We start from the raw sequence: 15699 nt of genomic DNA, 5'->3' as shown, positions 1-15699 counted from the left end.
GATCATTCTTCAACTAAGCTTCTAGCCCAGCACAGCAGTTTTAAACTTAGAGTCAGTGGACTCAATTCAAATTATGCTGGATTCTTTCCATTTATGCCATATTCATTTAACCTTTGTAATTCATTTCCATGGCTTAGGAGACCTTTTATGATATAGCTTATGTCCACCTCTACAACCAAGTCTCTTGTGACTCACTAGCCTCGCTCCACCCCAGCCACACTGGCCTGCCTTCACTTCCTGAAACACACGGCTGCCATCTTCCCACCAGCTGGTGCTTCTGCCTGCAGTGCACCTCATCCCACCTGCCACACACGTGTTCATGTGCGTACACACGCAGCCTCCAGGCTGTCTCTGCCTCCTTTCACTTCCAGAATGTAAGGCCGTTGAGGCCAGGATTTTGTTTTCTTCACAGCCATATTTCTAACACCAAGAAGAGTGCTGGCATATAGGAAGAACTCCATGTATATGTGTTGAAAGTTGAATGATTTATCTCCTCCTATGAGGTTGCTATTAATTGTAACCTCCACAGAGAGGTCTTCCGTGTTCATCCCATTTAAGGGAAGCCTCCCTCTTCCTTTAACTCTCTCTGAGCCCCTTGCTGGGTTTGTTTGCTTGTTTGTTCATTATGTTTTGCACTTATCACTAATTGTAAATATCTTCATGCTTGTTTACCTTTATCCCCCTGCGTTCTCTCCAACAGACTCTAAGTTCCATAAGAGAAGAGATGATATTAGTTTTGTTCAATGCCCAGCACCTAGTAACTGGTTGATAAATATTTGTTCTCTAGAGTTATTCAGTGAAAATTAAGCTGAGCAAAGAAGAATGGTGACACTATTACTCAATCTTATTTCATCAGATATACAAAATCTTATAAAGCTTCCAAAGCCCTTAGAGATATTTAGCTTTAAAATATACAGCAACAATTAGTATTAATGATAAAATGTTGGAAAAGGAAAAGGCCTTAGATATCACCAGGCCCATTTTCCTCATGTTACAGATAAGTTAATTAAGGACCAGAAAGGGGGAAGGAACTTGCATAGCTAGTTAGTAGCAGGGTTGGAAGTAAAACCCAGGCTTTCTGATTGTTGGTCCAGTGTTTTTACTATACGATTAATTCATCAATGAAAATTTAGTAAGTGCCTACCCAGTAGAGCGGGCTTTGTCTTATTTGCTCAAAGAAAAGCTAGGCTTTAGGCAGTGGCTCTCAGTTTGGGTTGTGCACTGGAATCACATGGAAAGCTTTAAAAAATACTGATGCCTCGAGCCCAACTCTGGAGATTTTAATTTAATTAGGTTAACATTTTTGATGCTTGGACTACAATCCTGACCAATTAACTTAGAATCGCTGGGGATGGGGCCTGGGCATCAGGATTTTTAAAGCTCCCCAAGTGAGTCCAATATACAGCCAGGGTCAAGAAACACAGATTAAGAGGGAAAAAGGAAAGTACTTAAATCGATTCACTTGGAATTCAGGACTCCTGGCTAATATAAACCTAGTTCCTAGCCCAGTTTTTCTCCCTAATTATCAATCCTTGAAAGGGTGACTTGAAAAGAGTCATTCCCAACTTGTCAGGAGAGTGTCATTTGTCCTGGCATGTTGGGGTCACTTAATAATCTTATTAATAAGGACTTCTGAGATGATTTTCATGGTCACACAAAATAATCTAAGATAGGCAAGGGACAGGATTGATTTCTTTATGATCTTGGCTGCTCTGTGGAAATTACCTTTGGTTAAGAATAAAACATGTAAGTTTATAGGAGGCAAAAAGCTACTGGGTAGAAAATTGTCTACAAAAGAGATTCACTGGTATTTTTACACTTATTCAAATAAGGAATAAGAATATTTACGAAATCTCAGGTTACATTTATTTCAAAGGGATTTAAAGCACTTCATAGACTATGCCAATTTTTTTCTTTAAATATCCTTATGTTATCCTAAACTATTTCCAGAGTCCTGGAAAGTTTTGACTGCCAGTTCTGATCACCCTGAGACATCTCCATGTCCTCTGCTGGAAAACAAGGGAGAATACCCGAAGCTACTCAGTTGGTGCATCCAAAAGCAGATGCAGGTAAAAGAGTCCAGATTGCTACTCATTAGGATCAGGTTTTTCCACTTTTAAAATTGTATTTGGTGGCCCTGTCTCTCTAGCTAAGCCAACTTGAAAGGTGAAATCACTGCCCTCCCCCCTACGTGGGATCAGACACCCAGGGGAGTGAATCTCCCTGGCAACATGGAATATGACTCCCGGGGAGGAATGTAGACCCGGCATCGTGGGATGGAGAACATCTTCTTGACCAAAAGGGGGATGTGAATGGAAAGGAAATAAACTTCAGTGGCAGAGAGATTGCAAAAGGAGCCGAGAGGTCACTCTGGTGGGCACTCTTACGCATAATATAGACAACCCTTTTTAGGTTCTAATGAATTGGGATAGCTGGTGGTGGATACCTGAAACTATCAAACTACAACCCAGAACCCATGAATCTTGAAGACAATTGTATAAAAATGTAGCTTATGAGGGATGACAATGGGATTGGGAAAGCCATAAGGACCACACTCCCCTTTGTCTAGTTTATGGATGGATGAGTAGAAAAATAGGGGAAGGAAACAAACAAACAAACAGACAAAGTCACCCAGTGTTCTTTTTTACTTTAATTGTTCTTTTTTCACTTTAATTATTATTCTTGTTATTTTTGTGTGTGTGGTAATGAAGGTGTCAGGGATTGATTTTGGTGATGAATGTACAACTATGTAATGGTACTGTGAACAATCGAATGTACGATTTGTTTTGTATGACTGCGTGGTATGTGAATATAGCTCAATAAAATGAATATTAAAAAAACTGTATTTGGGCTTAATCAGGAAAACTTCATTCACTTCTATTTAAGCTCATGAAGAGTTCACTTGTAGCCAGTTTCTGGGGGTGGTGGTAGTAATTAAAACCAATTACACAAAGACCTTCATTTTGATCATCATGTATTGTCAACAAATGACTCACAGTTTTAGCTTCTGCAGCTGGTTAGGAAAATTCTGTGGAGAAACTGTCACCTTGGACCATACATTCTCAATGGGTGTAAAATCTGGTTCTTGGGAGGGAGTGTGAAAAAATTTTACTTTTTTTATGTCTAAAGCACAAATATACATATGTTACATAAAGAAACATACAGTATATTTGTGGTATTAAAATTTCATGGAACCACATATTATACTATTCCTTTTATGTGAAATGCCTAGTACAGGCAAATCTATAGAGATAGAAAGTGGTTGTCTAGGATAGGGAGGATGGGTAAGTTGGAGGGATAACTAAAGGGTACACGGTTTATTTTTAGGGGTGATCAAAATGTTTTAAAATTGATCATGGTGATGTCTGCCAAATTGTGTGAATATACTCAAGACCACTGATTCATACACTTTAAATGGATGACTTATATGGCATGTGCATTATATCTCAATAAAGTTGTTTTTTAAAAAACTTCCCTCTTAAAAAATTTTCAGGAGAGGGGGGTGGCAATTAGGAAAAAGCTAAAAAGCGTTCTTAGGGCACCAAAAATGGAAAAAAAAATTGAAAAACATTGCTTTGGATAATAAAACCAGATTTCACTTTCAATCTCTGTGTTCCCCAGCCCAATCATCCTTGATGACAGATCATTCCCGCTCAGCCTGCACAGTTCCTGATACTGCCCAAGCCTGACAGTGTCTAATAGGCCTCATCTCTACCAGTAGGTGGAGCCTGGAATTAAACTTGCTGCCCAGAGCTTGGTCACTCAGAGCAGCTGGACTGAGAAAAGGAGGAGGAGAAAGCATGCCTTATGAGAACCAGGAATCATAGATGCCCTATAGTGGTCATATTAGGTTGCTTGAGACCACCAGAGATAACCTGAGAAGAGAACTCTGAGTGTCACAGGTTAGATTCCCTGGGAGACAAACTCTGGGGTGGTTAGCATGTATGGTATTTATTAGAGTGCTCTTGAAATCAACACTTGTGGAAGAGAGGGGAAGGAAGCAGGATTCAGCAGAAAGGAGACATTGGTCTGTGATGCAGGTCTGATAACTGGCTCAGCCAACCCCCAAGAGGAGCTCTAGGGCATAGATTATTCTTCAGAATTGTCCCAACAGCTGGGTGTAAACCCTTTATTCCTGAAGGGGTATCTGGGTGGTACATCACAGATCCAACACACTCAACTTTTTAAAGGGTCAGAATCTGTGTATTGAAGAACACCAGCAGAAGCTCAGGAGATATCTTGGTTGCTGTGACTAAGAAGACTACAAAAAGTAGCCTTCCACATGAATTCATTCTGTCCATCACAGAACCATAGGGAATGAGTTTATATACCATCATACTGAATATGCAACACTAAATAACAGCACAAACATATTTTGATAAGACCAGGTACATCAGCCATCATCAAAGAGAAGACACCCATCAATATAAGAATATTTAGTTATTGCTGGTAGTACAATAATGTGCATTTCAATACCACACATCTGTGTCATATTATCTCACATGCAACTTATCAGGTGTGACCCACTGTTTCCTTAAGAAAGATAATATTTTTTAAATTTACAAATATATTCAATATTTTCATATGTATTTAAGGATATATTCATTATATTTCCCATGTTCCATCAGACATAGTTCAAAAGCCACTCCCATCCCTGAGCTTTCCATGTTGTGCTATTATGGTGTCTTCCTGGTTCTTTGTTAGTCTCTGTCTAGAGAACCCTATATTCAGAAGGTCATGAAGAATCCAGAGAACTTACAGAGGAACTTCTGGGACACTGTGAACTCCCTGAAACTGAGTGCAAAATTTTGTGTGCCTCTGCCTAGGTACATTCATCCATTCCTTCTGAGTTTATTAACCATTTCCTCTTCTGTGATGCTTTTTCTACCATTTTCTTATGCTCATTTTGAACTTTTGTATTCCATCAAGGGTGCTCTTGTTAAACCAGATTAATTTCCAACATCTCTTCAGAGCTTCTACTATGGCCCTTCAGAACACACTCTCAAGTCCCTCTTTGAGAAAGAAAATCCCCAACTCTTTATGGATCCTTTTTGAACAGGCACCCCTTGACTGAAGACATATATTAATACTTGCTCTCCAACAGTGGACATATCCCAGGTGGGTCCATTTCTAAAACTTGCGAAAAGTTCCCTAATATAATTAGCACAGCTTTCCTAGACAAAGGAAATTCCTTTCCTTGCCGTCATCTCTGGGTATACTTCTTATCTTGCTCTGGAGAGAAGTCCACTTGACTTGGCAGACTATGTAGGCACAGTGACAATTTATTTGACATTGATTTTTTTTTTTAATTCAGTTTTATTGAGATATATTCACATACCATACAATCATCCATGGTGTACAATCAACTGTTCACAGTCCATCATATAGTTGTGCATTCATCACCCCAATCTATTTTTGAGCATTTTCCTTATACCAGAAAAATAAAAATAGGAATAGAAAATAAATAAAAAAGAACACGCAAATCATCCACCTCATCCACCCTATTTTTCATTTAGTTTTTGTCCCTATTTTTCTACTCATTCATTGTGCATTTATCACCACAGTCAGCACTTGAACATATTGATTACTACAAAAAATTTTTTTAAGAATAATAAAAAAGACAATAAAAGAAAAATAAAATATCATACAATACAATATAATAGTAAGGTCAGACAACAACACCGCTACCAAGAATCCCATATCCCTCCCTTACATACTCCTCTTATACACATCTAGCTTTGGTATATTGCCTTTGTTACATTTAATGGAAGCTTATTACAATGTTACTGTTGACCATAGACTCCAGTTTGCTTCGATTATATTTTTTCCCCAATACCATCCCTTTTTCAACACTTTGCATGGTTGACATTCATTTGTTCTCCCACATGTAAAACATTTTTATATTTGTACATTTAGTCACAATCACTGACCACTCTAGTTTTTGCTAAGTTATACAGTCCCAGTCTTTATCGTCTATCTTTACCTCTGGTGTCATACATGCCCCTAGCCCTCCTCTCCCAGCTTCACCCACAGACATCTCCATTCAGTGCACTCACAATACTGTGCTACCATCACACAGCATTATTTGGCATTGAATTTTTGTCTTTTAGATATAGTTACTATTTATTCAGCATTTAACCAAATATAAGGCACTGGGCTAAGTACTATAGAAATCATCGTGGAAGGCCTATGAGAGGGATGTTATTATCATTCCCATTTTACAGAGAAGGAAACTGAGGCTTAGCAAGCCTAAAGTACCCAAGGTCACACAGCTGATGAGCAGTGGCACCACATTTGGATACAAACTGTTTAATTCCAAGGCTCACATTCTTAACCACTTAAGCTTAATTATCTCTGAACCATTCAAGGCTGGCTTTTTAGCCCTGTTTATTGTAAATATATATATATATATATATATATAGAGAGAGAGAGAGAGAGAGAGAGAGAGATGCAGGAAAGTGAAAAATTTACGTGTATAGCTTAATTAGTTATTACAAAATAAACACCTTTTAACTACCACCCAGGTCAAGAATTAGAACGTTTGCCCTTTTGTCCCTCCTTATCCCAACCTCCACCCTCCTTGCTGAAGGTAACCCCAATCCAGATTTTTATAATGGCTTCTTTACTTTTCTTTATATTTTTACCATTTAATGATGCATTCTTAAACACAATTGATTTGTGTTTTTGGGGGGGAAACTTAATATAAATAAGATCATACAGTGCGTTTTCCTTCATGTCTGAATTTATTTCTTCAAATTTATGTTTTAAGATTGATCTAAATGCTGGTAGCTATAACTTGTTCATTTTCATTGCTGAACAGTGTTCCATTGTATTAATATGCTACAATTTAGTTATTCTTTTTGCTGGTAATAAACATTTGGGTTATTTCCAGTTTGGGAGCTATTGTGAATAATGCTGCCATGAATCCTCTATATTCTGTTGCATTTGCGCTTACATTTCTGTAGGGTATAACCCTAGAAGTGGAAGTTCTGAGTCATAGGGGTGTGCATATATTCAACTTTAGAAGATAATACCAACTTATCAAAGTGACTGTACAACTTTACTCTCCCATCTACAGTATGTGAGCATTCCCTTCACTCCCCGTGATAAGGTTTGTTTAAAAGACAGGTTGCAGCTTTGTCCCTTGCTTCCTTTGGGGAAGAATCTCAAGTCATATTCAACTGACTGCTCTTCTGTCTCACACAGCTACACCTGGGCTACTTTGGTTATTGAACTTTCTGCTTTCCAGCCACGTTTCCTTTACATATTTGTATTCTGTCTTTAGGAATAGAAAACACCTATGAATTCTCTATCAGAAATCAATTCAGCAAAGCCCATAGAAGGAATGGGGGAAAATATAAAAAATGGAAATTTCCTATAAAGATATTCCCTATCAGTTTAGCTGTGCTCCCTTCAGAGCCTACACCAGTGTTCTAGACACTGGAAGAATTTTCCAGGTTATAAGGAAGCTAATCCACATGCTGACTAAAACCTACAGGTCTGAAGTGGTCTTTCCAGCAAATGTTACACTGCAAGGAGAGGCTCTGCAGTTTTGGTTTGTCAGAGGATTGAGTAAACCTCTAGAATGAAAGCTCCTCAAAGGCAAGGATCTTTGATGTTCACAACAGCATCTGTCAAGCATATCATAGGTGCTCAATAAATATTTATTGATCATTTAATGCAAGCACAGTGTGCAAAATGTCATTTCTAAATATTCCCATGAGGAACCCAATGACTTTATAGGTTCTTAAATCTGTAAGGGATGGAAATTTTTGACATCTCAAGCAGTTATTATGGTCAGCATTTCAATACCCCTGTATCGAGTACTTGTCTCACTCCCTCTTTTCTGTAGGCTACCTGCATGGGCTTGAGTATGTGATAGGACCAGTAGTTCCCAACGATGGACTTTTAGGAGATGCAGATCAAGAAAGAATGTGAGGATCTTATAGTTTCTGATTATATGTAGATATCACCAAGTATGACTTATTTAACCTTAAAAGGGCTGCAGTTATCAAAAAAGAATATGTTTATGTTATTATTCATTCAAAAAATTATTTACAGTGTAACTGCTATGCTGACCACTCTGCTTAGGTGACAGAGAAATCATGGCAAACGAGAGAGACATGGTCTTAACATTTTAGCCTACTGTGGGACATAGGCAGAAACATTGATAATTAAACTCCATTGTAATAAGAGCCGTGATGGAGGAATCAGAGTAGTATGAAAACATGAAGAGAGGGTACTGAACGCTTAAGGGAGATGGGGAAAGGTTTCCTGGAGGAAGGGATGTCTAAGCAGACACATGAAGGATGAGTAGGAGTTAGCCAGCTGAAGAGGAGAGGTAAGAAAATGTAAGGCAGAGGGAAGAACATGAACCAGAACCAGGAGGCAGTAGAGAACAAGAAAATGGAAAATGTTCACAATGGCTGGAGTCTAGAATATATGAGAAGATTAGGAAAGATAAGGCTGAAGGAGACAAGATCATTGTAAACTACTGCAAGGAATTTGGACTTTATCCTAAGAACACTGGGATATGAATGAAAGATTCTAAGGAGGCAAATGACACGATCAGATTTGAACTTAGAAATGTGTTACCATAGTCTAGGCCTGTAAAGATAATAGCAGATACTAAGGAAGTGACAGGAAGAGTATAAAGATACAAACTAAAATAATAGATATTTAGGAGGTAGAATTGATAGTAATTGGTGAAGAACAGGGGTTCAAGAGAGGGAGAATTCAAGATACATAGTTTGGCAGTTGCATTGAAGATTTACTGAGATAGGAAACACAGATGGAAGAGCAGTTTGGAGAAGGGGTTAGAATAGCTGGGTTTAGTATTAGGTTTGTTGAGTTTGAAGTGCCTGTGAATCATCCAAGTGAAGATATTTAACAGACAGATAAAACAGAAAAATCCATGAATCACATACATACATAGGAGATCTGCAGCGGAAGTCTGGGGCTGCATTAGTAATATTGTCCCACTGTGCGGAAGTCTGGGGCTGCATTAGTAATATTGTCCCACTGTGCCTACATTGATGTAATATTCAATTCTGGCTTCCTGGCCTTACTGGTGGAATGAAGACCTCCTGAAACCTCTTATTTGTTATGAAGCAGGTCCAATCTGCTAAGATCTTCTAGATTCTCTTCATTCCAGGCAGCCACCGGGACTACATTTGAAAGAGGTGACTCAAAGAGGGTGGTAAAGAAAATCACATTGTTTTTGGAAACAAACAGCTGGTTTTCAAAAAGTTTTTAGATCGGGGTGATGCCTAAACCCCTCCTTTATTTGCCACAGACAGATAAACAGTCCAACTAACTTTCTTCTCTAATCCTAATTCATCACTGGAAAAATTTAGGCGTTCTTTCAGAGAAGCCCAGCCTAAACTAGAATGATGGCAGCCATTGCCTAAACGTAAATTATGTTGACTCTGATGAATAAAAGAAGAGATTAGCCCTTTAAATTCAAACTTCAGTGGACTTCAACCCTAAACTCCCACTCCCCACTCCTCCCTTTTTAGAGAGCACTAACGTGTTCTAGTTTGGCACTAAACCTTTCTGTATCTCAGTTTTGTCTAAACAATAACTAGCTAACATTGTTCGGATATTGAACTAAGTACTGACAAGCATTGCTTCGCCTAAACCGCAACAATCCTGGGAGAGGATACGGGGGCTTAGAGAGATTAAATGGTTTTCCCATGGTCACAGAGTCCGTATTCTTTCACAACAATGTTATACTCTCTCCCATTTCCTATCTATTATCTTAATCTTGATGGTGACAATAAGTGTAATGATAACCAACATGTATTGAGCACTTAATATGCCCCAGAAACTCAATGAAACACTTGACATGGATTTTGGCATTGACTTCTCATAACAGTCTTGAGAAGTGAGTACCGTTGCCCCATTTTTTCAGTTTTACTGAGATATATTCACATACCATATAGTCATCCATACTGTACAATCAACTGTTCATAGTACCATCATAGTTGTGCATTCATCACCCCAATCTATTTTTGAACATTTTCCTTACACCAGAAAGAATAAAAATAAAAATAAAAAATAAAAGTAAAAAGGAACACCCAAATCATCCCCTCCACCCACCCGATTTTTCATTTAGTTTTTGTCCCCATTTTTCTACTCATCCATCCATACACTGGATAAAGGGAGTGTGATCCACAAGGGTTTCACAGTCACACTGTCATCCCCTTGTAAGCTACATAGTTATACAATCATCTTCAAGAGTCAAGGCTACTGGGTTGGAGTTTGATAGTTTCAGGTATTTACTTCTAGCTATTCCAATACACTAAAACCTAAAAAGGGTTATATATATAGTACATGAGAATGCCCACCAGAGTGACCTCTTGACTCCATTTGAAATCTCTCAGCCACCGAAACTTTATTTTGTTTCATTTTCCTTCCCCCTTTTGGTCAAGATGATACTCTCAATCCCATGATGATGGGCCCAGGTTCATATCCTGGTTTGCCAGGGAGATTTACACCCCTGGGAGACAGGTCCCACATAGGGGGGAGGGCAGTGAGTTCACCTGCCCGGTTGGCTTAGCTAGAGAGAGAGGGCCACATCTGAGCAACAAAGAGGTACTCAGGGGGAGACTCTTAGGCACAATTATAAGCAGGTTTAGCCTCTCCTATGCAATAGTGAGCTTCATAAGGGCAAGCCTCAAGATACAGTGTTGCTCCATTTTTAAGATGAGGACTCTGAAGCCAAGAGAAATTGTCATTTGCTGAAAGTCACATGGGTAATAAGAGGCCAAGCCAGGATTTGAAGATAAAAAGCCTGACTTCAGAGCTCCTGTGATTGCTACACCTTGGTCTAACTGCCCTCAGAGATCCATCCCACTCTCTCCCACCCCCACCACCCATTCAAAGACTCAGTGATTTGTTCCTATACCAGGGAGCTTCATCACATTTCATTTCACCTAAGTTACATCATTAAAATTATGGTTTTGAATGACTGTAGTGCATTCCTAATATTAGAATATTTAATTTTGGAAATTAAATTAAACCTTAAGTTATTTGTCTGGTTTAAGCGTTGGAAGTGACTGAGGAGGAAGTGGCAAGAGGGTTGGCCCAGGCTAAGCTGACGTAGAGAGCTTTATTTTTTAATCCTGAGAGTTTAGAAAAAGGACCCGAGTTCTGGCTCTCCTTTTCACAGCTTGGGAGAGCCTGGTGCCTCTCTGGACAGAGAAAGCCGCCTTTGCCAGCAGGAACCTCTGCTTCAATGAACAAATTTCCAGTGGCTCTTCCTAAAGGAGGATGAAGCTGACTGGATTTCCTTCTCAGTGCTTGGAGGAATTCTAGAGCTTTGGATTTACCAGAGCAAAGCCAAAACAAAATGAAACACGTTACCTTTCTCTCTAGCTTTTTTTTTTTTAACTGAAAGAAGATTGGTAACATATGCAAACACATTAATTTGTTTTTAAATAAAACATGACCATAGTGCTGCTCAAAGTCTCCAAACTAATGGCTAGACTTGGAAGCAAATACTTCTCCTGCCTTTTTGTACTTGCCCCCCCTGGCTCTCACAGGCCCCAGTTCCCATGTACCTTCGCTCTGCCTTCCTTCCCCCCCACAGCCACCATCCCCGATTCAGGTCTATCCGTTCTGATTCTGACCTCTTCTCCAGGCCTTCCTTCCCTTCTCCCCCATCACAACCTAGTTTTTTAGCCTTTTCCCACATGCTCTGATGGCCCTGATTATGCCAGTACTTTGTGAATTAAATAATAGAAAAATTCAGTATCTTATCTTAGCACAGAAAGATACTTGATGAAGATAGAACAAATCTATCAACCAAAATGCAACTTAGTTGATGGAAAATAGGAAGTAAAGAAAGATTGGAAAAAGAGAAAAAGGAAAGCAGTAAAGAAAGAAAGGAAATTGTTAATAAACTTCTTTTATGTGGTGTAATATGTGCTTTGACATGTTTCACTCTTATTAGCCTTCAGCAGCCTTCTTAATCCCTTAAGAGCCTGGACTTTGATTTACAGGGTAAGTCCAAAGAGTCCTGGATTTGTGGTCTTGACAGGTCAGATCTTTTACTCACAATGTAAGATTATCTGGTACCTGTAAGAGAAATAAGTAGAAATGAAGCTATGTGTTCTTTATCCCACTTCCTTCTCTTTGCTCTACTCATCCTAATGTCCAAATACATTACTTCCAGGCCCACACCCCAGCTCTGAGTTTACCAAAGAAGACTCTGCAGCCTATATGTGGGAGAGTTGGGGAAGAATGTAAAGAAAAGAAATAAAGTATGGATGATTAACTTGGCTGGTGACAGATTGTTGTAGAAGCAGCAGAATCTGCAGGAATTCAAATGCAATTCCACAGGTATGAAGAGATCTTGGGAACAAGAGAAGGGGAAAGAAAATCTGGTCAACTTCAGCAGCTCCATGACTACAAGCCCACTTTTCACAGTTATCCCTGGGCCACCAGAAAGACCCTATAAAATCCAAACATCTGTGGAGGTTGGTGTGTGATTTGAGATGCAGGGAATCAACCACCTGCTCAGAAAGAGCTCTCTCTTACTGGGCCTTAAATGCCCCAATTCTTTCATCTCATCTTGATAGTTTCCCAGTTCCAACATCATGACTCTAGAGGAACCATAATGTACCAGTCAGGTACTCGAATATGAATGTCTTAAGCAGAAAAGAGGTTCATTAAAATGCTATGAGATTGACTGCAGTGGTGAATGCCTAACTATGTGATTATACCAAAAGCCATTGATTATACACTCAGGATGGATTGTATGGTGTGTGAATAAAACTGTTAAAAATAAAAAAAAAGCTATGGGGTAGCTCACAGAATCACCTAATAGGCTGGATAATTAGTCTCAAAGCTATGCAGGCAAGAAGGGTGTCCCAAAGCCGGCCATTAAATAAATGCACAATGAGGACAGCACGCTACCACCTCCACCAGCTCCCCTTTGCTGCAGCCTGCAACCCTACCAACCAGATGCTGACTCTGGTAATACTGCCCACTCTTAAAGGGGTCCATAACCCCTCTCCCTAAAAGATTAAGAACCTGTGAACCATAAGGTAGAGACTGATAGAATAATCTTATGGAAAATTTACATAATCAAGGTAGTATCAAAGAAATGTTCCAGGACTCAATGATATTTTAACATCTTGAAAATGCATTGAAAACCCTTTTTAATTTTAAAATTAGGAACTTAAATTTACAGAAAAACAGAAAACCAAAGGAATTTTGGGTTCTAAAACCCTTTCTATGCCCTGAATTTCTTCTGATCTTGTAATAAAAATGCAGACTTTTTTACATGATTGGGATCAGTGACCAACCTCATTTTCTGTTGTTTTGTTTTGTTTTCCCAAATTAAATATAGGTTATTGTGATTTTTTTATTTTAATATTTATAAATTTCTAAAATTTACAAACACTATTCACCAGGCAACAATATCTCTTTCCCCCCTGCCTCTATCCCCTGGTAACCTCTAATCTACTTTCTGTCTCTATGAGTTTGCTATTTCTGTACATTTAATTTAAATGAGACCATATAGTATTTGTCCTCATGTGCCTTGCTTATTTCACTCATGATAATGTTTTCAAGATGCATCCATATTGCAACATGTTTCAGAACTTCATTCCTTTTGATGGCTGCATAGTACTCCATTGTGTATATGTACCACACTTTGTTTTTCCATTAATCTGTTGATGGACACTTGGGTTGTTTCCACCTTTAAGCTATTATGAATAATGCTGTGATGAACACTGATATACAAGTGTTCTATTTGAGTCCCTGCTTTCAATTACTTAGGGGTAATTACCTAGGATTGGAATTGCCAGATCATGTGATAATTCTATATTTAACTTTTTGAGGAACTGCATTACTGCTTTCCACAGTGGCTGCACTATTTTACATTCCCACCAACAATGCATGAGGGTTCCAATTTCTCTGCATCCTCTCCACCACTTGCTGTTTTCCAGTTTTTAAATACTAGTCATCCTTGTGAGTGGGAAGTGGTATTTCATTGTTTTGATTTTCATTTCTCTAATGGCTAATGAAGTTGAGTGTTGTTTCATGTGTTTATTGGCCATTTGTATATCCTCCTTGGAAAAATGTGTAAGTCTTCTGCTCATTATTTAATTGCATTGTCTTTCTGTTGTTCAGTTGTAAGGGTTTATTACACACTCTGGATATTAAACCCTTGTCAGTTATATGATTTGAAACTTTCTCCCTTTCTGTAGGTTGTCTTTTCACTTTCTTGGTAATATAATTTTTCTTTTGATGTTACACAAATACCCTCTTAAGCTCTAGCATGCAGTTAGAGACAATAAAAATACACAATACCTACTTCTCTCTGGAAGTAGCCAGCCTCTAAAGTGTCCCCCAAGCAACACCCCCTTCCTGGTATTAAAACCGTGTATAGTAGCCCCCCCAATATCTTGTACCAGAATTAGTCTGTGTGACTGATAGAATATATCAGAAGTGATGGTATGTCACTTTCAAGATTAGGTTATAGGAGGCCAGGCAAGATGGGGGCATAGGGAGGTGTGGAATTTAATTACTTCTCTAGAATAACTAGTAAATAGCCAGGAACAACTAGTAAATAGTCTGGAACAACTGTTTCAGGGACATCTGTGACCGGACACACATCATACACCAATCTGGAATGGGTGAAGAGACCGAGACCACAGCATAGAACTGGAAACTTGATACTGATTACACCTTCCTCCTGAGACCTGGGCCCATCTGGTCTGGGAAAATCTGATTGGGGTAATCAAGGAAACCAGATCCCTAGACAACAAAAAATTATGAGTTACACTAGGAAAATGAAGACATGGCCCAGTCAAAGGAACAAACATATACTTCAAATGAAATACAGGAGTTGAAACAACTAATTAAAGATGTTCACACAAATATGCTAAATCAAATCAACGGGCTGAAAGAACATGTGGCAAAAGAGATAAAGGATATAAAAAAGACACTGGGTGACCATAAAGAAGAATTTGTAAGCTTGAAAAAACAAGTGACAGAACTTATGGGAATAAAAGGCACGATGGAAGAGATGAAAAACACAACGGAAACAAAGTAAAGTTTCAGTAGCTGAGAGATTTCAAAAAGAGTTGAGAGGTCATTCTGGAGGTTATTTTATGTGTCATATAGATACCCCTTTTTAGTTTTTAGTGTATTAGAACAGTTAGAAAGAAATACCTGAAATTGTTGAGCTGAAACCCAGTAACCTTGATTTTTGAAGACGATTGTATAACTATGTAGCTTACAGGGTGTGATTGTGCAATTGTGAAAACCTTGTGGCTCACACTTCCTTTAACCTGTGTATGGAAAGATGAGTAGAAAAATGGTAACAGCAAGTAAATGAATAATTGGGGGTATGGGGGATGGGGTGTTTTGGGTGTTCTTTATATTTTCATACTTGTTTTTATTTTTTATTTTTTTTTTGAGTAATGAAAATGTTCAAAAATTGATTTTGGTGATGAATGTGCAACTATATGATGCTACTGTGAACAATTGATTGTACATTTTGGATGATTGCATGTTATGAAATGTATTTCAATAAAATTGAATTTAAAAACAGTGGAGATACACAATAGCAGATTTGAAGAGGCAGAAGAAAAGATTCATGAATGAGAGAACAAGACATCTGAAATCCCACACCCAAAAGAACAGATAGGGAAAAGAATCGAAAAATATGAGCAGCATCTCAGG

At 38.6% G+C, this 15699-nt stretch overlaps 1 long non-coding RNA gene across 2 annotated transcripts in view; it reads left to right on the top strand.

Moving 5' to 3' along the window:
- LOC119531290 overlaps window positions 1–12371 on the top strand; it is a 43496-nt gene extending 31125 nt beyond the window's left edge. Inside the window, exons 6-7 of one of the 2 annotated variants that reach the window (XR_005216295.1) lie at window positions 1951–2069; window positions 12179–12371. This is a non-coding gene — a long non-coding RNA (uncharacterized LOC119531290). Of the gene's footprint in view, window positions 1–1950; window positions 2199–12178 lie in introns of those variants that run through there. The other variant, XR_005216294.1, reaches the window with a different exon arrangement.
- Window positions 12372–15699: the final 3328 nt, after the last annotated feature.

Source organism: Choloepus didactylus, chromosome 4 (genome assembly GCF_015220235.1).
Source record: "Choloepus didactylus isolate mChoDid1 chromosome 4, mChoDid1.pri, whole genome shotgun sequence".
Classification (NCBI taxonomy): Eukaryota; Metazoa; Chordata; class Mammalia; order Pilosa; family Megalonychidae; genus Choloepus; species Choloepus didactylus.
This window is presented reverse-complemented; position numbering and strand designations above follow the sequence as displayed.